We start from the raw sequence: 262 nt of genomic DNA, 5'->3' as shown, positions 1-262 counted from the left end.
ATTTGATCATAGTTATGTAATGCTTGCTAATTTCCAGTGTTGAATATGAACAGCTGGTATAGTCTAGTAACAGTTCAGATTTGATGATAAAGGCCTTTGAGAGAAAATGTTTGTAAGTAGCTTGAAAGTGTTTGAGAAATGGTGGTAACTTAATTTTCAAAAGTTGTCCACACTCTGGGAATAGTGTGAGAAGTAGTTATACAAATCAAGTTTAGGAAATTAATAAATACTAACAGAGCTGGTCTTATGTGTTTTTTTTTTT

The 262-nt window shown here is 31.3% G+C and overlaps 1 protein-coding gene across 2 annotated transcripts in view; it reads left to right on the top strand.

Annotated features, from left to right (window-relative positions):
* tmem165 (transmembrane protein 165) overlaps positions 1 to 262 on the top strand; it is a 5,653-nt gene that overhangs the window by 2,966 nt on the left and 2,425 nt on the right. The window lies entirely within an intron of this gene.

The sequence above is a fragment of the Morone saxatilis genome, unplaced genomic scaffold, assembly GCF_004916995.1.
Source record: "Morone saxatilis isolate NCDOM2014 unplaced genomic scaffold, NCSU_SB_2.0 Contig12, whole genome shotgun sequence".
NCBI lineage: Eukaryota > Metazoa > Chordata > Actinopteri > Moronidae > Morone > Morone saxatilis.
This window is presented reverse-complemented; position numbering and strand designations above follow the sequence as displayed.